Below are 21,521 nucleotides of genomic sequence, written 5' to 3'. Positions count from 1 at the left end.
TACACCCAGCTCATAACTTCCCTTTTAAATCTTCCAAGTATTTACCCTTTCATCTAACAATTTTTCTTTTCATCTAACCAATTTTATCCCCATGATAAAATCATCTGAGTCATGTTTCTCAAATGTGGCACACACCACAGAAAGCCCCCATGTCCACAGCTTGTCTATTTAAACCCTAAAAGTGTTCAAATCAGTCTTTAATCTGTTTTCATTGATTATCAGCTTTTCTAATTTCTAAATGCACATCACCTTAAGATTAAAAATAGTAAATACCTTATCATTAAGGGTATATAACTAATAAAAAGAAATATAACAAACGCTCTTGTAAATAAAATCATATGTTTGTGCCTTTCCCCCTTATCTTTTGTCATATTGTCTCCACTTTACCAGTTCTGTGTTGGAAAGAAGAAAAATATCAATGCTCAAAATTTGCTGAGTCAGTTTTTCTGCTTCTTTACCACTTTCCTACTGGTGTTTGGTTATCACTAGTCACTTGCCTCTCTCTCACTTTCTCAGAAAAGAGTTCCTCCCCACCCATCTTCCCTCAGCTCTCAGCATTCTGTTGCTATCGTGACTCTGCTGTTGGAAGTCATCCTGATCCTGTGATCAAAGAAGGAGAGTGAACTCTATCTCTCTCTCAGTCCCTTTCCTTCCTCCTCCTCCCCTCTTCTCCTCCTCCTTTTCTCCTCACCCACTTGGAAAAACAATTGAATAGGAAATTAGAAATACCCAAACAGACAATATTTTCCAAATTTAATGCAAATTACAAAAGATATCTTCCTCTGTTTGCCTTGGGATGCATGGAAGAAATGGATTTTCATGTGAGAAAAGCAAGGGCATTACAATGGTTTAAGAAAAAAAAATCAAAATGTAGCTGGACTAGGCACTATGCATGCCTTAGTAGGGCTATAATCTATAGGTCTTGCATTCTTAGTACATTCTAGAGCATATTTTAACTTATTCATTATTCCAGAATTTAGTTTCTTGAACTATTCTTCCTGTTTGGCTCCTCATTCCTCATGCCATTTCTCATGAGTCTCCTTACTACAAATGTCATGGCCCAAATTGCCACATGGCTTTCCTTTATCTTTTACATCAGCAGATATCCATTCCTTCAGTGAATCGACAAATATTTATCAAGAAGTTATCGTGTTCCAGGCACCGTTTTAAGTCTTAGGCCTACAGATTTGAACAAGACAACTAAGAAACAGTCATATTGATAAACATATAGCATAATAGAAAGTATAAAACTGAAAATAGGGAACCTGGGTGGCCCGGTAGTTGAGCATCTGCATTTTGCTCAGGTCATGATGCCGGGGTCCTGGCATCAAGTGCCACATTGGGCTCCCCCGAGGAGCCTATTTCTCCCTCTGCCTATTACTCTGCCTCTCTGTGGGTTCTAATGAATAAATAAATAAAATCTTAAAAAAAAAAAACCCTGAAAATAAATTAATTGGTATAAGGAAACAGAGGACTAAAAGTGTGGAAAGACTATTTTAGAGAGTGTCATAGGGAAGCCCTTCCTAAAGAAAAGACTTGAGAAGGAAGACTCTAGGGGAGAAGGGGGTGGTTCAGCAAGAAGAAGGGCCCATGGAAGGATTAAGTCTGGCACGTTCAAGGATCAGCAAGGAAATCAGTGTGGTTGGAGAGGAGTGGGGAAAGGGTAGGAAAGGAGATTGGAAAGTTCACCGGGACATATCATTTACATCCATTTAGGTAGTGACAAGGAGCTAGAGATTTCTCTGCAGTTAATATTTGGAAATATATTTAGACTTTATCAGTTACAAGAAGGCATTGAAAAGTCTTAAGCAGGGAAATGACTTGAGCTGACTTAATATTTATTTGGTCTCTCGCTGTGGTATGGAGAATTGACTGCAGGAGCAGCAAGAGTGGAGGAAGACCCTCAGAGCATCCCTGAGTCTCCTGGTCACACAGCCTTGGATGTTTCTCAGATGTGGCTCCAACATTCTCTCTTAACAACTCACTCTCTGGTCTCTTTAAATGACATCCTCCTGCCTCTCCTCACTTGCCTCCTTAAGCCCAGACCCTGCCATCCTCCTTCACCCTCACCAGGGCACTCCTCAGCTGTTCCCTATTACTGGGGAGCAGTCCACACACCCACTGCCAATTTACACTTATGAGGATACACTCTCTAGCCTCCCTTTTACCCAGAAAATACCACCAGGCCACTAGAATATTCTAGAACCTGTTTATTCCTTATTTTTTAGCAGGCCTAGAATTTCAAGCTCTCTAAGTTTCAAACACTCAAGCTCAACAAGCATGCATAGAAACACAGTTTTGCTTTAGTATGGATTTCAGAAAGTTTTAAATAAAGCAAATATTCTTTCCTAAACTTTTATATCAAATAATCTTAATGAATTGCACAAACTCACTGAAAAACAAAGACATCAGTTCTTGAAAAGTCTTGGAATTTTGCCTTAATCCATAGCTCGGAAAGGCAAGCCGGAATGCTACAGAAACATTCCAAACGATGTTGCACAGGTCAGGGAAAACCACGTTTTTTCAAACATCTTCAAACATCATGTCCCTTATTTATTTACAACGCCAGATATGTGCAGGCTTCTGGTGTTGGTGGAATGCAGCTGACCCCGTAGAAATATTTCTGGCTGCTCAGTTACACTTTGAAGTCGTTAAAATTTTCCAGAGCCAATGCCCCCAAATTTCTGATAACATGAGGTACGTAATGTACAGCAAATACACCAGGTTAAAACAGAGTCAAGTTCTTAGAAACAAGATGGTAGTTTTCAGTTACAAAAGCTACTACTATTATCCTTACTGAATAAAATGAGAGTGGCAGAGGCAGAGGAGGCTTTGAAAGCAGGATAAGATTCCTCATGACTTCCCTTGTGAACGGGGGCCTCAGATCAGCCTGCAGTGGACATCAGAGAGATTCACGTTACCCCAGTGTGATAAATAATGAAACACAATGCATAATTGTCAGCAAATTCTTAGAACCTTCTCAGACCCAAGCTACCATGCAGAATGCATTACCTCAGGCTCTGCAGGGTCACGAGGGAGGTAACCAAGTGTTGAGAGGAGTAAATAGACATTATTGTACCAAACTCCTGTCGTTATAACAACCCTCTAAAAAACTGGAATTCCATTTTGCTCAGCTGCTTTCCCGACTCTGTCGGGAAAGAATAAATGGTCTTTGCAATCCTGAGCATGTAAATTTAGCTTCTAATCTTACTTAGACCATAGACCTGGCTGCTTAACTTGTGAAATAAAGACTTGGTCTCTTATTCTCACTTAACCTGGAAATATTTTCATAATATGGAAAATGCAGGATGAAACGTAATACTTACAAAAGAGAGGCTAATGACACAGGAGGCCCAATTATGTTGTAGTTGTTTAACCAGGAGGGACTCCGGTACCCAGATCAGAAACAGAATTGAGTGCTTCTATTGAGACAGGTGTCAAATTCTCCTACTTCAGAGACCAGGGAGATATCATAACTCTAAAGGTGTCCCAAATTATGGGCAGAAGAGGGAAGTCTGCTTCCTGTTCCTCTTGTCTGTTCAACTTCAAGGGCAGTAAGGGACCTGAAAAAATTAATATCATTTCCCAAAGTGCCCAACTCGTTTTTAGGAGCAGTTCACAATTTTGCCCATCTAGCAGTAGAAAGCAGTTTACATAGCACCAGCTCAGGAGGCAGAAAACGTGAGGAAGGCCTTGATTCACCAATGACCAGCTGACAATGACCAAAAGCCATGGTTAACTGTCCGCTTAAGATCATTCTCTACTTCCCCCATATCTCCCAAAATAAGTTCTCTTTATTTCTTTTATAACAAAGGAACTTACAATTATTTTTATTTCCTTATTTATTTGTCTCTACCTCCAATACATAACTTACACAAAGGCAGAAAGCTGTCTGTCTTGTCCAACTTTCTGTTTCCTAGGCCCTAGCACTTGTATGGTACAAAATAAAAATTTAGTGAATATCTGTTGAATGAATGAGTGAATGAATCTTTGAAATCATTTTTCTCACTTGTGAATCGGGGGAAGTGGAGATACAGTCTACTTCACAGGATATTTAAAATATCAAATGAAATCATACATCTAAAGCATTTTATGAAGTAAAGGTATAATTATTTTTTTTTAATTTTTTTATTGGAGTTCAATTTCCCAACATATAGCATAACACCCAGTGCTCATCCCGCCAAGTGCCCCCCTCATTGCCCATCATCGTAAAGGTATAATTAAAATGAGCTTCTGTTATTATTAACTTCACATGAACATCTTCTAACTCTGGAGAGAATAGCGTTCCTTTCTCTATAACCAATAAACAAATATATTCTTAATGTTGCTTACTGTAACAGAGTTGTCAAACAGAGGTTTCGGGTAAACTAACCTTTAAATTAAAAAAAAAAAGACAATTTTAACAGTGGGCCAATAGTTGGGAGAAAATTGTGTATTATATATTTTATGACTTCATTTGATACAGTATTTGACTTAATAGAGTGCAATACCATTATCAGGCAATCTTTTATCCGAGTTCAGACACAATTCTTGATGAATTGAGGGAATGGACTTGAACTATTTATGGCATATTGACTTTTGTCTCACATTTATATGTAAATTCATTTGGACGCCTTTTTGGTTGGAAAGCAGATGTTAAATTTTAATTCATTATCTCTTTGGAAAGGAGAGACATTTAAAATACAAACCAGTGTTTTTAAGCCACATTTGCTAGTGGATGGACTATTTAAAGACTTCCTAAGAGTCTTGAATAATAAGACATGTCATCTAAAAAAATCTTGTTGTCCCTTTGGGAATTCAAACTATTTAGGGTTACATAATATTACTTCAATACATATGTAGCTGACTGCTAATAAACTGCAAAATGTCACCATTTCAACTAGATATTCTCAGAAGAAAACATAAATATCAGAGATAGAAAAATAATTTTATTGCTGCAACAACCCAGGCCAGATCTATGCTTATCTATGTTGAAAGACCAGTTGCGTAAAGAAGTTCCAAATTTTATTTTTAGGAGACTATGAGAAAAGCATTCAAAAGAACATCCATGGGACATGTCTCCCACGTTTTCATTTAAAATCGGCATTTCACTGCTTAAGAGTTTAGTTATTTTGTGCATTCCGAATAATATTTTGAGAAATACTTGTTAGAACTAGTTGTATTTTGTCATTAAAATTTGGTTTGGGTCAATTCCATTCCATTCAACAGAAACATTTATTCAGCACTTGCTACGTGTTAAGCACTGTTTTAGACACAGGGTAGAGAATAGCACAAGGAAGCTTGCGCTATAGTGGAGAGAAAGATATGCACCTGATATCGGGACACGATAGTTTGTGCAACATTAGAAGGACAGAACACTTTGGGGAAGTGCAGGGAGGAGCACCACTTTAATGCCCTCAAACAGAGCAGATGGAGAAATACTGCCTGGAGCAAATGCACCATCCCTGTGTCCTGGAGGGTGGATTCTTACTGAGCCCTAGATGGTCATTATGATCAAGCAATCCCATTATTTTCCTTAGTAAAGCCTTGCTTTTCTTCTTTCTTTTAAAGATTTTATTTATTTATTTGACAGAGAGTGAGAGAGCACAAGCAGGGGAAGAAGCAGAGGGAGAGGGAGAAGCAAGCTCCCCGCTGAGCAGGGAACCCCAACATGAGGCTTAATCTGAGGACCGTGGGTGGAATCATGACCTGAGCTGAAGGCAGATGCTTAACCAACTAAGCCACCCAGGCAACCTAGCCAAAGCCTTCCTTGATTACATTTTAAAAGCCCACTTTCAATATTAGATATTTGCATTTCCCCTTCTCATGTTTTCCCTGCCTGTGTAATGATTTCAGGCACAACATTCCCAACACACACAAATCAATAATCTATTTCCTCACTGCTCCTATTTTTTACTAAAGGAGTTAAAAGAACAGATGTTTGGTTTGCCCTTGCCTTGCTCTTCTGATTGTTACTTGGGTTGCTGGAACCTCCAAGGACACATTTAAAGGATGCTGGAGTTCTGGACAATAACAGAATTATATTTACTAAACCTCCACCCAGGTCTCTGGTTATTGTTATCTCTGCCTTCTTTCCTCACTTGACTGTTTTCTCCTCCTGTTCTAAGCTTTGATCACTCTGCCTACACACAACTGGAGGATTCTCGGGCATTCTCACCTTCCTCAGCAAGAGTGAGAAACATGAAACATGAAAAAGTCTTTTGAACTCGTTATCATACCTATCTCTAGTGCTTACCTTTCACAAAAACTAAGATCAAAATATTTTTGACTCCTGACACTTTGCACAGCAACAGCTAATAGTGGAATGAGGCTGAGGAATAGTAGCCAGTGAAGTTGTGAAAACTGGCAGTCTAGTGATGACTCCAGGAGGATGGGAAAGAAAATGATAAGCAAACCTTTTTGTGCCTGAGGACATGTGCATTTTTTCCTGAGGGAAAACCCACAGCTCTCATCAGATTCTCAGAGTGGTCTGGGACATGGGAAAATGGCTAAGAATTAGTAGATCAGAAGTCATGATGCTCACATAATTCAGGGCATTTAATCATTTGTATGGTGACGATGAGAACCCATCTTTCATCAAGTCCTCCTTTCTGTCAATACTTCTTTATTTTCTCTTTCGGGTGTTAGTTTTTGCCTCCTCTACTATTCATGAAAGCATCCCAGGAGCCAAAAAGCTAGGAGATCACCAGGCATCTACCTAGGAGCTAGCAAATGTGTATGACTCTCAGGTAATGATGGAGGATGACAGAAAAGAGACTTGACTAGAGAAGGACCTGTGTTATTCATGCTCTTCTTCTTGTCCCTTCATCAGTAATTAGGAGCACCTGCAGAGGATCATGGAGTTCCTCCTCCTCCCCTGAACAAGCTTTGCCTCCACAAATATTGCCCTTTAGCAATAGGCAATGCAGGATGTCTTATAAGTACATATCCTATACTGTATCCCACTCAAAGCACTCAGCTAAGATGGGAACAAAGTAGGAAGATTTTGGAAAATACTCTTGAGCATAAAGCTTCACATGTACATGAAGTTCTTTCATCACAGCACTCATCTCAGGATGGCTTGTTGCTCAAAAGCCTTGCAGAACATCTTCAGATCTTGTTTAGCTTTATAAGTACAAAGCAAAGGTTCTCAATGTTGGTTGTACTTCGGAATCACCTAGGGAGATTTAAAAATTGCTGACCCCAATATTCCAACATGATGATTCTGATTTAATTGGACGAAAGCAATGGTTCTTACTCTAGGTCATACATCAGAATCACTTGTGGCCATTTTTAACTGACCTGTTCCCTAACTCCAGAAATCTGAGTATGAATCTTTGGGAATGAGAGCTACACAACTGTAATTTCCAAAACTTCTCAAGTGATTCTAATATGCAAGAAAGTATTGAGATTCACTACTCTGCATTCACACCTCGCCATTGATTCAAAATACTAATAGCTTGCTCTATTCAAAAAAATGACCACCCATGGATCCTGGCTTTTTCCAAAAACTGAATCTATCTCTCAGAATTTTTTAAAAATTTGTCACAAAACCTAACAATATAGTAAAAACAAAAAAGTAGCCTTTGTGTGAATCCATTCATAAACCTCCTAGATGATTTCTTTTGAGAAGCCAACACTCCATTGGTTGCAAGTAGATGTTCTTGATCATATGTCCTGTTTTGAGGCCTTTAAAATTACCCAAATGCATGGATTCTGCCAAAATACATAAAAAATTCCATAAAATCTATAATAGAATATGAGTGAACCACCATAGAGCCACATAATAGAATATTTATAGGCTAGTCCATTCAGGATTTCTCACTAATCAATAAAAATAATAGCTAATATTTATTGGACAATTACTATGTGTCCAAGGTTCTCTTAGAACTTTACATCCATTATAACATTTATTTTCACTACTGCCTTCTGGCATAAATAATATTATTATCCCCAAATTACAGGCTTAGAGATTTAAGTAGTACTTTTTCTTATCAGTTTCATAGAATTTGATGCCTAAATAAAATTATAAATTACTACTTGGAATTGACTTTAAGAATAAAAAAAAAAAAAGCCAGAATCATGACCTTTATACCTCTAGGTGTTAAGATTTAACTGCTTACATCTAGTGAATATGTTAAAATACCTGTCGGTTAAATCTATTTTTTGTATCACATAAACCCATTGCCTTCCAAACCTCAAAGCCCATAGTAAGACCTTTCCTTCTAAAAGTATATTTCTTTCTTACTTCTCTCAGTGGGCCCAGGAGAGAACACTTAAGATGCAACTCAAAGGAAATATACGGTAACTCAAAATTTTTACAGAGCAGTGGATTCATGTTTAAAGAAAAAGCACACACATGATCCACTCTGTAGTAACAGAATTCATTGTTTAATGATTTGTCAATATTATATTACTACAATTGAATCCATATTGACTGGAAAAATGTATTCATTCAAATCACAAAGACACTGTTGTAGTAGTCTATAATGGCCCCGCAAAGATGTTCATGTCCCAATCCCAGGTATGGATGCATATGTAATCTCACCTGGCTGAAGAGACTTTGGAGATGTGATGAAAGTTAAAAACCTCAAGATTACAAATCATCCTGAATTATCTGGGTGGGCATGAGTTCATTAAATGTAGAAGACACAGATAAGGGGGCTAGAGACATGTGGCTTGAAAAAGATTCTACTCACCTTTGCTGATTTTGAAAATGGAGGAAGGGATAATGACCAAGGAGTGAGGGCAGCTTCTAGAAGCCAGGAAAGGCAACAAGTAATTTTCTTAGAGCCTCCAGAAGGAAACACAGCCCTGCCATCATCTTGATTTGAGTCTGATGAGATCAGTTTTGGACTTCTGATTTACTGTACAATAATAAATGTGTGCTGTGTTAAGCAACCTAAATGTGTGACATTTTGTTCTGGCAGCAGTAAAAAACTAACCCTGATACAGTCCTAGTTCTGCCATCAATTCACCGTTAACTGCTAAAGAAATCTTCAGATTACAATGCCTTCAGCTCTAAGTGGAGATTATGTTACGGTTTTAAGGAATAAATATATCCCTTTATTAGTTTTGATGATTTTTATTAATTATATGCTATTCCTTACATTCAGCTAAAACTATCATCAATCATAACCTCAGTGGTTATATTGTCATTTGCTTAAATTCAGCCACTACTTGAACTCCATTTTTACTGTTATTTCAACAGTCAATTGAATAAATGTTCACCAACGGCCTATACTTGCAAGGCATTTTCATCAGGTATAGAGGAAGATTTCTAACCTGTAATTACTATTCCATAAAATTGTGCTTGTGATTTCAAACAAAAGAAACTTAAAGCATTTTCTTGAATTTTTCTAAGTCTTACCTATGTAGTTAAGACTGTTGAAATGGTTAGTAGTTTTTTCATCTCTTGTTTATTTCAAATGAGAATATGCACAATTTGAAACAGATTTTGCAACATTGATAAGTTTTAGAAAATAATATAAATGCAAAAAGATTTTGAAGTAAAAGTTTAATAAAATTTATTGTGACCACTGTTGAATATTAGTGTGGCAAATTGTATGTAAAAATAAGGGGACAGTAGGTGGGGCTATATAGGGGCAGGATTGGTTGCATGTTGATGCTGGGTGATGGATTCACTGGGGTTCATTATAATCTTCTGCTTTTGTGTAGGTGTGAAATTCTCCATAATATGAAACTTTAAAAATACTGCACATTAGGAAGCATGATCATATATTTTTTAGTTAATGCCAATTTAAAGGAAAGTTGAAAACGACTAATTTTTTTCCTATGAATTGATTCTTAAGTCTGCCCTCTCCTTTTTATTTTCCCCATCCCAGCCACAGTAGTTTACAGATTCATTACTTGATCCCTAGATTCCTGTAATCAACTCCTACCTAATAGCCCTTATTTCAACATCTCCCCAAATCATCCCTCTATAAAACCCATTCTATGCTTTATGCTATTCCAACATCCATAAACTTTTCAAGGGCATTCTATATGTAAATTCTTCTGTCTTATTTTTAAAGTTATCCCACCTTTTTGACCCAAACTTTATTTCATTTCTCTCTAACAGATTCTAGAAAGTCTGGTTTCTTTATTCTTCCAGAGATGTCATTCATTCTTGGTATATGTGAACAATCTTCTTCCTCTCTATGTATGCCAATTCTACCAGTCTTTTAAGATTGATTCATTTCCCTGAATAATTATTTTATTTTTGGACACTGAAATAAGAAAATTATGAAATAGATAGATAGATATTTAATATCTAAAAATACACGTATGCATATTTTTTATCTTAATAGGTTTATGATATTTGCTTAATTTGACCAACTTGATAGTGTCAATTACTGAGGAATTGGTCATCTAAAAATGCAAAATGAATGGACCTAATAGAATTCTTTGCTTTTTCAATATACTTTTTGGCATTAAATCTAAACCAAACTTAAAAATTCTATAATTTTGAGGTATTATGTAGAGGTAGTGTTTTACTTTTTGATTGTTTCACAGTATCTCTAAAGATAAACAAACAAATTATAAAGATGAAAAATGTAAGATAGATGTTCTTATTTCTTTCTTTTACAGTTTGGAATCCAGTGACCTTTTGAGATATATTTGCCTGCTGAGAATTAGGGCTGCCTAGAAAGTGGTGAGCTGGCTGACTCCCTAAGCATTTACTCTGGGGCCCTTGTCCCTTGTACAGTGCTTTCCATAAAGCCCTACTTGGGTTAACCTCAAAGGAATGCAGTTTGCCTGGGGCCAAGACCTCTGCAGCACATCCATGAAAATCAGCAATGTAGCTGGGTATACAATATCAATCTACAGAGTAATACAAGGGCCCCTTGATAAGATAAAAAACATCTTAGGTCCAAGGCATCATGAGATTAAGGGTAAAATTGGATTTCTACTTTAAAACGCAATCATATTCTCTAATAGTGTGTCTCTGTCCTCATTAAAGGATTTTGCTTCTTACAGAATATTTGTACTCTAAAAACACTAAATATTATAGTATTTTAATTTATATAAAGCTAAATTGGCTTTTGCATATGGGCTTTACCATTCTTTCGCTTTTCTTGAAGACTTGACTGCTCAAATAGACAGAGACCTAAGGAAATTTGTGAACAACCTTGGAATCTGTGTGTTGGTAGGCTGCTTTGAAAACCTCTATGTAGTCTGGGAATGACTCCCACACACAATTTAATAAGCACCTCCTTCCCATGCCCTTCCCTTTTGTTTGTAAACTCTTCCTTTAGCTTCCCTGACATTACTCTTCTGGTTCTCCTACCACTTTGACTTCAAAATGCTTTCTGCATTCACCCATTCATATGGATTTTTTTAAAGGATTTTATTTATTTATTCATGAGAGACAGAGACAAAGAGAGAGATACAGAGGCAGAGACACAGGCAGAGGGAGAAGCAGGCTCCACGTAGGGAGCCCAATGCGGAACTCGATCCTCAGACTCCAGGATCACACCCCAGGCCAAAGGCAGGGCCCAAACCACTGGGCCACCCAGGGATCTCATGGATTTTTCTTTTAAATCTTTTTTTTATTTTTTTTATTTATTTATGGTAGTCACACAGAGAGAGGGAGAGGCAGAGACACAGGCAGAGGGAGAAGCAGGCTCCATGCACCAGGAGCCCGATGTGGGATTCGATCCCGGGTCTCCAGGATCGCGCCCTGGGCCAAAGGCAGGCGCTAAACCGCTGCGCCACCCAGGGATCCCATGGATTTTTAAAGACTATAGGCCTTGGGGCACCTGGGTGGCTCAGTCAGTTAATCGTCTGACTTGATCTCTGGGTCCTAAGACGGAACCCCACATCAGGGTCTCTGCTCAGCAGAGAATCTGCTTCTTCCTCTCCCTCTGTGCTCTGTTTCTCCAACTCTGGTTGTAGCTCTCTCTCAAGTAAATAAATAAAATTTAAAAATAAATAAATAAAGACTATAATCCTTGACACATACCCAATAAGCTCTCCCACTTTGTTCACTTTTAATTTCTTCTCTACCTGATCCAGCTACCAAGCACCCCATTTCCTCTCAACAAGTTTTCTCCTTTGTCTTGCTACCTGCAGCTTCATACTCAGATAACCCTGAGACACTTTCTCACTTTTACTCTCAATACCAGTTCTTGCTGGTGAGGATGTGGAGCAACAGAAATTCTCATTTACTGCTAGTGAGAATGCAAAATGATACAGCCACTTGGGAAGACAGTTTGACAACTCTTATAAAACTAAACATACTCTTACCGTGTGATCCTGCAATCATCCTCTTTGGTAATTATTCAAATAAATAGAAAAGTTACATCTACACAATAACCTGCACATGCATGTTTATAGCAAATTTATTCATGATTGTCAAAACATAGAAGCAACCAAGATGTCCTTCAATAGGTGAATGGGTAAACAAACTGGTACAATGGATATATTATTCATTGATGAAAAGAAATGAACTACCAAGTTGTTTGCTAAATAAATGAGTGAACAAATGAATACAACCACTTTGTCTTACCTCCAATAGTATATTTTGCAGCTTTGTGAGAACATTTTAAATGATAAAGAAAGCACAATTCCTACTCTTCCACCTGCATTAATTTCATCTCACGAACTATTTGTGGTTTTCTTAGCAGTAAAATGTAGAGTCATGACTGCCACAAATCCTGGGCTAGAATGAAAGAAACCAGAACATCAATATTTGTATAATAAAGATACCAAGTTCTTGTAGACAGGGGAGCAATAGCTATTCAAAATCTTCATTTGAATCTTCATTACACTATACAGTCTTTTTAATTTTTTAATTTTTATTTTTTTGCTTTAAAGATTTTAATTAATTAATTTTTTTAAAGATTTTATTTATCTATTCATGAGAGACAGAGAGAGAGAGAGAGGCAGAGACACAGGCAGAGAGAGAAACAGGCTCCACGCAGGAAGCTTGATGTGGGACTCGATCCCAGGACTCCAGGATCACGCCCTGGGCCAAAGGCAGGCGCTTAACCACTAGCCACCCAGGCGTCCCTTAATTTACTTATTTGAAGAGAGAGAAAGAGCAGGAGTTGAGGGAGAGGGAGGGAAAGGGGCAGAGAGGAAGAGGAGTTGAAAGGGGGAGGGACAGAGAGAGGGAGGGGTGGAGAGAGAAGCAGACTCCCCTGCTAAGCAGGGAGTCCAATGCAGGGCTCAATCCTAGGACCCTGAGATCATGACCTGGGTTGAAGGCAGACCCTTAACCAATTGAGCCACCCAAGGCACCCCTTTGCAGTCTTGATAAGCTCCTACTTCATTGAGAAAATAGACACCATCTGAAAGATGTGAATTCCTTCAGGTTCCCTCTTCATCTATTATCCATTTGAAAAGCTCCTTAAAGACCATGGGCATATGAAGACATAGAGAATTGCAGAAGCAGCAGTTACTGAGCACCTTCTCGGGTATCAAGCACTGCACCATGCAATTACTCCCAAGCTCCAAAAAGAACATGGACCTCAGTAGGGGACCTGGGTGGTTCAGTGGGTTAAGTGTCTGTCTTCAGCTCAGGTCATAATCCTAGCATCCTGGGATTGGATCAAGCCCCACATCAGTCTCCTTTTTCAGCGAGGAACTTGCTTCTCTTTCTTCCTCTGCCTTCTGCTCCCCTGCCTTATGCTCTCCTTCTCTGTCAAATAAATAAATTAAAAAAAATTTTTTTAAGAATATGGACCTCAGGAAGGCTACGTGAGTGTTTGACCCAAGTTAAATTCTATTTTTAGAATAGAAATATGAGCCAAATTTCTTGGACTCCCAAGCCCAAGTATGTCATTCTCTTCCCATACCACTGACTCTAGTTTAAAATTTCAGAACCCAAAAGAAATGAAATTTAGTTAAAAGCAAATCTTACTTCCACCTTCCTAGGAGATTTTTATCCAGCATATCAGAGACTTAGGAGAATTAGACTAGTTGATCACTAAGGGTAATATTGACTGTGATTTGCAAAATGCCATTGAGTAATCTAGTTAAGGCTTAGGTATTTTTAGGACAAAAGCAGTTAAATATTCTGTCATAATCAGTAACCATTCCTTTCTAATTGCCATTAAGAAAGTAAAAGGTTCACCAGATATAGGTGACAGACATATGTTTAGAAAGTTTTATAAAACTAAAAATAAATTTGGTTTATCTTAAAAATTTTGAGATGGTTTTCTCCAGATAGGAAATCCAATTAAAAAACCAACCTCTAAAAAACAAAACAAAAATAAAACAAAACAAACAAAAGCCCAACCTCTTTATTCCTAGAGTAATGTAAAGACAGTATTAAACCAATGCAATTATCATTAATGCTATCACCATACATGCGGTCATGATAAAGGGCTCAAATAAATCCCAGTTTCAATACATGTTCTTTAATCTGTCACACTTGGAATTTTTAGCAATGTTGACTTTAATAGATTATCTTTTGATTTAGAAAAGCTTAACATAATTATGTTGAGGCTTTTAAGAATGGTCTTAGATTGCTTTCTCCAACGTGTATCCCCATAGGACTTGTCTGAAATTTTTTTCAAGTAAATGCTCATTTTAAAGAACCATTTCTCACTCTTGCAAGTGTGGAAGTAAATCATTTGTATAAACTTGAAACAGCCTGGTGTGATTTTTATGGAAATAACATTGGCAGTTCAACAATGGAACCCAGGGTGGGAGTACCGGCTGTTATAAATACATTGCTAATAACGTCAGTGCATTTCCCTTGTCTTCCACACAAGTATCTCTGGGGAAATAGAAACTCTGTTACATGCTAACCTGAATTCCTGTCATTGTACTCTACACATCAGTCTCTTGAATCTCAGGCTTGTGGCCTATGGCTGAGGTTATCATCCTAGTGAGCCACACACAGACACTGACACAGAATGGAAATAAATAGAAAGGATTTTTTTTTCTTATATATGAGAGACAAATGATTCATGAGCTCAGCAATAAATCAGAGTGAACCAAAACAACTGAACAGTAGGACAAATCTTAGCTGGAAAAACTGGAAGTTTCCAGGGGAAACAATATTAAATATAAACCCTTTCCTATGTGTTGATAACTACATTGGCTTCAAGTTTCTAAACCATTGAAAGTGATGACAAATCTAGCTTTACAACATGGCAAATGCATCATTTCCTTCCCTTTCCCCTCTACACCACACCCTCCCCCACCCCAGCATTTAAGAGAAAAGGCTGAGGACAGCAAACTCAACAAGATTATGCTCTAAAACTTCAGTCTGGCTTCTCTGAGATTTTTGGCTTTTTCTTCAGAGAACAATTGCTCTGTGGGGAAGCAGGTGTGCGACTTCTCTCTAGGACTTCTGACTTTGCTTTCTGTGATGTTTCTACATGCATACAACAGCTCATCTACTTGTAGCTTTTATTTTGTAATTATCAGTGCTTTGCACATGATTCAGGACTTGTGGCACATAAGCCTCAGAGAAAGACTAGTAATGCTAAATAGTGATAAAGCATGACTATCTAGTTTGATAACTCCAACAATTGTGTCATATCTGAATCTGGTTCTGACACCTGCTTCATCTTTTTTCCTTTGGTATTTCCATGCCTTGTAGTATTTTTTTGTAAGCTAGATATAATGTATCAGTTAATAGGAACTGAGAGAAATAGGCTTTTAGTGTGAGATTTTCTATTAATCAATTTAGAAGTTGGGCTATATTTAATACTTGCTGTTACCTTAGGTGCCAGAGGCTTCAAATTCTTCTAGTAACCTTGATTTTTCTCTTCTCTCTTGACTTGGACTCCCTTAAGTATTCTTCCTGAAAGGGAGTCTAGTCTGACTTTTGCAGCTCTCAGTTATAATTCACTGTTATTATAGGGAACTCAGTTTATGTGACTTCTGTTCTAGGGAAGCAGATATTGGCTATGCTTCTCTGGATTTGCCTACCTCTCTAGATTTTGGTGTGACAGTTTGTCCTGTGATTTTAGTTCTCTGATGGGTTCTAGAACTGTTGTTGACTTTCACTTTCTTTGTCTTTCTCTTTCTGTAAGGAAGGGAGTGATGATTTCCAAGCTCTTCAAAATATTGGAGCTGAAATCATAAGTCCACCATATAGTCCTGGAAACCAGGAAATAGTTTCATTTGTTTGTTTAATTTTGCTTTTAGCCATAGCAAGAAGGATTTATAGGTTTTAAAAGCTAAAAATGAAAATCAAGTATATAAAAAAAAGAAAATCAAGTATATAAACACACACACACACACACAAGTCAAAAGCTATGTCTCTGAGATCAAAGGTATCAAGACAGCACCACCATAGCCCCTAGTTGTGATTCAACATCCTTCTAAGACAAAAAGCAATGAGTTCACAGCACCCCTAAAGCATTCACTCAGTCATTCAACAGCTATACCTCCTCCAAAACCTCACACTTGGAAATCTCCCTACCAAACAAAAAATCTTTAAGCCCACCAACACTTCCACTTCTTTACTCCACACAGCTATAGAAAAAGTATTTTACTGCTGGCTTTTTAAATCCACTCCATGGCCAAGTAGACTACATTTGCCTTAGCTTCTGGGGTTGGCTCCCACCCACCTTGCAAACTCTAATACCTAGCTATAGTGAATGATTTGCTGCTCACTGAAATATGCCTTTGCACCTTTATTCATGCAGCTTCTACTGCCTGGAAATTTTTCCCACCCCGCCTTTTGAAATTCTATTCATCTTTCAATCAATAATAACTTTATGAATCTACTCAATTCTGTGAGTTTCTGTCTTTAAACTACACAGCCCTCTATTTATACCTCTACTATGCACTTACCTTACTCTGCCTTTTATTTAAATTTAGGTGCACCAACTTTATCACCTCTAGAAAGTGAGTTCTAATTTCTCTTAAGAAGTAGTTTATACACTGTGCTTTATATGTGGTGAAACAAATCATCAGTCTAATGCATAAAGGAAAGATATTAAATTTGTGGTGAGAACAGTGAGTTGCTAAGACTCATTGAGTTATAGAATTTCACAGTTAGGAATTGCAGCATATCCAAAGCAACATGTTAGAAAAATACACTCAAGGAATGGATTCCACTGATAACCGGTCCTTGTTTTAGATTGGTTCAATATCCAGAGCCAAGAATTTTTCAAGTGATATTTCTCTTGGAGTATTATTGCTCATGCTAAGGTTCATTGGCCATCTTTCTATTCAGTCACACAACCTGGTAAATCTTCTCAAAGTTAACTCTCATAAGATTGGCATTTCAGTATCCAAAATATCAGGGAATTTGAAACTTTTAAGATTTCACTTTGTAATCTGCTTAATTAAGTGTGAAATAAGACAGGTTACTCCCTGAGCACTGTTTAGATTCTGTTACGTGATCATGTAGCCTGAGCTTGACCATCTCCACTGAGTATCAAGGTTTCATTTTCTCAGGTTTTCTGAAATTTCCTGTGTCTCCACTAAATTTGTTTCAATGTAAAAGAAAAGTTATAGAAATTTAGCAAAATGCTGGTAACTGTCTTTTTAGAAACTTTCTAGAAAGAAAACAAAGGAAAATCTCTAGAAACTTTATAGAAAAACCTACTTGCTTATTTAAAAACAACAAAAAAAATATAGATATGTTACTGATTGTTGGAGTCAAGACATAAATAAATAAATAAATAATGAAGCTGGAAAAGTCCATGGAAGAAAAGTTAAGATAATGAAGGGGAAGTTGAGGCTTCTGTGAAGAAAGGCCAAAAATAATTAGATATCATAAATCTGGAATGATAAGAACTGAGAGGAGGATGAGATAAAAATGCATAAAGTCACTAAGTTATTGAATAGAGCAAACATGGCTGAGTAAATTTTAGAATAATAAACTAAGGAATATCTTTTGAAGTTTCACTGAAGTCAAGAGCAGTACTATTTAAGAAACATTTAAACTGGTAAAATTACCTCAACAGACTCATGAAAAATTAAATAGGCTAAGCAAGAGTTTTAGTAAGGCAATAGTTGAATTCCAAGGATTATAAAGAAATGAAATCCACAAGTATGTAAGAAGCATCCACTATGGAGGTTGTTCCAAATGGATATATATTTTTAATGCCATGGTTTTAACAACAATTGAGGCCCTACATAGGCATTTCATCTGATGAAAAATTCTAATAGGTTCAAGTCCGTATACTAGAGATAATTCAGGTAAATCAGTGTTCTCAATTGTCATATACACATAGCAAAATATTGCTGTACAGGACAGAGTATTATACATTTTCAGGCAAGTTAAGTCAAAGAATAGCTTTTGTAAGAGAAAGAGGAATATTTAATTAGAATGTAATAACTACAATACATAGCAACTGCTTAAATCAGGAATCAATTTCTATTTTAGACTGATGTTGCCTTAAATGGCAAGCTAACAATTTCCATCAACAAAAGAGCTTTTATATGAGCCCTGACAACTTATATCAGGTAGATTTTGCAATGGCATAATACTCCTTCAACTAATATTATCCATTAGCTGAATCTGTTACGAAAAAGTTTGTATGATTTAGAAAACAACTAATGTTGGTTTAATCATAACATTTCTTAAAACGCCTCCATTCTCAATTTCCTTTCTGAGTTGATTTGAGTCAGCATCTGCCCAACTACCCAGACATCTTCAATTAATAGAAAAACTTACTGATATTTCAAGTTTTGTCTGGTTGTTAGATTATACCTGGAACCTAGTGATTAATCAATAAGCATTTCATGAATGCATGAATAAATTAATGAATAGCTGTAGTAATGGTCATTGTCAACATGGTGTACATTTCATAAGAACTTGGATATGTATGTGAGAATAGTAAGTCCAATGTGCTATCTGAATTTAAAAGAATGTCTAGAGAAGAGAGTCACATACCTTTGTCCAGTGATCACAGTGTGCAAATTCTTTAGCATTATTATCTCATTTAATTTGCACCTCAATTCTTTACAAATGACATCATGGAGCATCAACAATGCACAAGACACTTTTTATTCATGACCTCATTGATCCTACCAATAAATTTGTGAGGAAGGTATTATTTTGACAAATATATAAATGATAACACTAAAACTCAGAGAGATCAGAAAATTTGCTGCAGGTCACCCAAGTTAAATGTGCCAAGTAGAGGATTCCAACCTAGTTCTCTGTGCCCCAGAATAAATGTTCCACAAGTTAAATTTTTAAGTTCAACCTTTTCATGATACCACAAGTGTTTTAAAATCAGTATGTGAGTTGCTAGCATTTTGAAATTACTGCAGAAACAAATATTCCCAAAAAAGGATATTTCAGAGCCTTTAAATAGCCCTGTCATCAACATTTCTTAAATATACATAATGCAGCACAAGAGCAATTTGCATGTTTTAATACTTGGCAAAACATCAAAGTTTGCTTCTTTAATATGATGTATCCTTTAGTTGGTCATGACAGATTTATAACCACTGGATATTTTCCAAAAGTCATTATGCTTCCTGATTTATTCATTTGTTTTAATCTTATAGAGATTTGAATTGAACTCTAAATTTGTATGATTAGAACACTGAAGTTGAGATCTGTCTAAAAAAAAGGATTGAAAGAAAAACTGCTTTGGCAAATATCAATCATTGGAAAGAGTCACTTAATAATTTTGGTTTTGATTGTATTCATTGTATTTTCCAATAAGTATGTCAGTGGAAGATGGACAAGGAAGCTGTGAATAGACGTTGACATGCAGTGTCAATATGAACATGATCAAAACATTTGGTTAAAAGCATGGGATTGCAGTCAGATGGATTTGGTCTCAGGTTCTCCATCTGTCACTCACTTGCCCTATGGCCACAGGCATGGACTTACCTTCTCTGAGCATCAATATTTGCATCTTTAATGCTGGGGAAATACCTATCTCCCAGTGTTTTTGAAATAAAATTTTAATAAAGCAATACAGATACAGAAATGAAATGACTAATACATCATTGAAATGCCACTCAATAAATGGAAACTATTTCTACTGTTATTATTTTAAATAATAAACCTTGTTAAATAAGCAACAGAGATTGGTGTTTCTCGTGTCTTTTTCATACATCATACATAGGTATGTCCTGATAAATTGGATCCAGGGAGAGACATGGAAAAGAGGTCAAACTGTCTCTGATATTCACTTTACTGCAGAGTCATCTGCATTTTTTAGCATCTTTGGTCCCCCACTTCTTGGTTTCATCCCCTCATGTTTGTACCCTCTTCAACGGAGGGTCTATCCTTTCCTGAGATAGACAACATCTAAACTTCAGCACTTCTGTCCCTGCCTTTGGCTCTATTCCTACCCTGTTCTCAACTGGCTCTCCCTTCACATTTTTCTGATAATCTAACTCACCAAGATAGTTATGTCTGTTTTTTAAAATCGGATACTGATACTGTTTTGTCTTATATTTTATAAAAGAACAATTGATTCTTTCAGGACACAGTTGTATAAAAATTAGCTTAATTTTTATTAAAAAACTAATACCTCTTATTAGACAGAGCTATTTTTATATGATCCAAGCTACCCTAACCATTATATTTCACTATAGACGACCAGTTTTAGATGTTGATAGGATATTTCACTCCTACTTAATAATAATGTTGAAATTACTTCATTTTATGGAGACATAACTAATAACTCTCTACTTTAAGGATACAGAAACCCCACATGGTTTCTTCCTCTCATTTTTTTTCCTTCAAGCTCTTAAATACTGAGAAAGCAGCTCTTAGAAATGACAGAGATGATACTGAGAAAGTACTAATGATCAGATATGCAGAAGTGCAAACAAATGTCAGCCATTTAAACAACTCAGTCCAAGAAGTAGTCTGAAGGGAGCTTGGTGTTGACTTGCTATAAAGACTTGGGTGGTAAATCCTAATCATGTCATAGATTTAGCACAAAGACGTATTTCAGGGTGAGTTAATAAACAAACATGCTGATGGACAGCAATGACAAGATCATGGTTAAGTCTTATTAATAAGATAGGAATTGGTGGCTAGGTTCCAAATATTTCCTACCTGCTTATTTCTTTAAATATTTGCTTTATAAAAGGATATTCTATATCATTTTGTGTTTTCTCCATTCAATGTTTATATAATTTTATTTCCAATTTTTATAAGCCAAGGACAATTCACTGTTGTATCTGGAAAAATATCTACTTGTATTGTGGATCAAGAAACGATGTGGTGTGTGAGCTGAGAATTCAAAATAAAATTCTAAAATGATAAGAGGAATTCCCATCTGAAAATGACTTACTACAAGTCTTTGTAGGAATTTTTACAAGAATTCCCTCATAGCAGAATTCTTAAAGTCTCCCTTAAAGGCCAGTATCATCCAAATATCATTTATGTCCTACAATGCTGTGTCAGGTTAGGTCACTGTTCGCTCACAACTACCTAAACATAGCCACCCACTCTTCAAGGTGAACCTTTACCAAAGATACCACATTTGTGATTGGACATGTTTTTCTACCAGAGGTAAAGTTGAAAGAGAGAATCTTTGAAATCTAAAAAAATCCCAAAATATTAAAATGTAAGATATAACAAAGATGCTCCCAAATATGAACATAATTAGCATTATGTAAATTGATTATCTCTCAGATAAATTGAC

At 36.6% G+C, this 21,521-nt stretch overlaps 1 long non-coding RNA gene across 1 annotated transcript in view; it reads right to left on the bottom strand.

Moving 5' to 3' along the window:
- Positions 1–21,521, bottom strand: part of LOC119865207 — a 37,698-nt gene that overhangs the window by 10,598 nt on the left and 5,579 nt on the right. The window contains exon 2 of the long non-coding RNA XR_005376422.1: positions 12,491–12,643. This is a non-coding gene — a long non-coding RNA (uncharacterized LOC119865207). The remainder of the gene's footprint in view (positions 1–12,490; positions 12,644–21,521) is intronic.

This window comes from Canis lupus, chromosome 22 (genome assembly GCF_011100685.1).
Source record: "Canis lupus familiaris isolate Mischka breed German Shepherd chromosome 22, alternate assembly UU_Cfam_GSD_1.0, whole genome shotgun sequence".
Classification (NCBI taxonomy): Eukaryota; Metazoa; Chordata; class Mammalia; order Carnivora; family Canidae; genus Canis; species Canis lupus.
This window is presented reverse-complemented; position numbering and strand designations above follow the sequence as displayed.